This window comes from Manacus vitellinus, unplaced genomic scaffold (assembly GCF_001715985.3).
Source record: "Manacus vitellinus isolate BGI_N305 unplaced genomic scaffold, ASM171598v3 scaffold_47_pilon, whole genome shotgun sequence".
NCBI classification, from domain to species: domain Eukaryota; kingdom Metazoa; phylum Chordata; class Aves; order Passeriformes; family Pipridae; genus Manacus; species Manacus vitellinus.
Genome location: NW_021940585.1, coordinates 4,474,331 through 4,475,300, shown reverse-complemented (window position 1 = coordinate 4,475,300; position 970 = coordinate 4,474,331). Strand labels below are relative to the sequence as shown.

Here is a 970-nt window from a genome sequence, read left to right as displayed (position 1 = left end):
ATTTCTAACCCCAAAAGCCCATTTCTAACCCCAAAAGCCCATTTCTACCCCAAAAGCCCATTTCTAACCCAAAATCCCTGAGTTGTCTCTAATTTTACTTCAAGACAAATCTTTCCCCACCATCCCAGTGAACTGCATTTCCTTGGAACAGAAGGAAACCTCTGGCAAGCAGAGAAAAGAGCTGTGGAGCACCAACCTCCAAACCTCCCCTGTGCTGTTCCTGACAGACCACACTCCCACACTCCAAAATTTGGGGGGCCTCTCACCCTTCACAGCTTCCAGCTTGGAGCTCCTGCAGTTCTGCTGGAAGAGGTGGTGAGAATTCTCACATTTCCCCCAAAACACACTCGATGCCAAGCCTTGGGAGCACAATATGTTGTGTTGATTTTCTTTTTTTCCCAAAGGAAAACTTTACCTGCCCCAGCAGGATTTCATTTTGGAAGGTTCTAAACCCAAGTGCTCTTCTGCAAAACTCCCTCAAAGAAATGGAGCAGAAAGGACAAATTGAACCTTCACTGAGGCAACGTGGAGAGAGTTGTTTTGTTCTTCACAGAGCAGGGAATTAAAGGAGTAAAATATCTTAGAACAGTGCAGGAAGGTCTGGGGGGGAAAGTCTGATTCAGAAGAAACTGGTTCAGGCCTCTCATTTAAGGGTGGTGCTTTTTGCCCAGGACATATGACAGAAAAATCAAATCTCTGTGCATTTTGAAGATTCTGAACACCTGAACCTTGTGAATCTTGTGCATTTGGTATATTCTGAACACCTGAACCTTGTGAATTTTGTGCATTTGGAATATTGTGAACACCTGAACATTGTTAATCTTGTGCATTTGGAATATTGTGAACAACTGAACCTTGTGAATTTTGTGCATTTTGAATATTCTGAACACCTGAACCTTGTGAATTTTGTGCATTTGGAATATTCTGAACACCTGAACCTTGTGAATTTTGTGCATTTGGAATATTCTGA

At 42.7% G+C, this 970-nt stretch overlaps 1 protein-coding gene across 1 annotated transcript in view; it reads right to left on the bottom strand.

Moving 5' to 3' along the window:
• DSTYK (dual serine/threonine and tyrosine protein kinase) overlaps positions 1 to 970 on the bottom strand; it is a 46,060-nt gene that overhangs the window by 10,835 nt on the left and 34,255 nt on the right. The window lies entirely within an intron of this gene.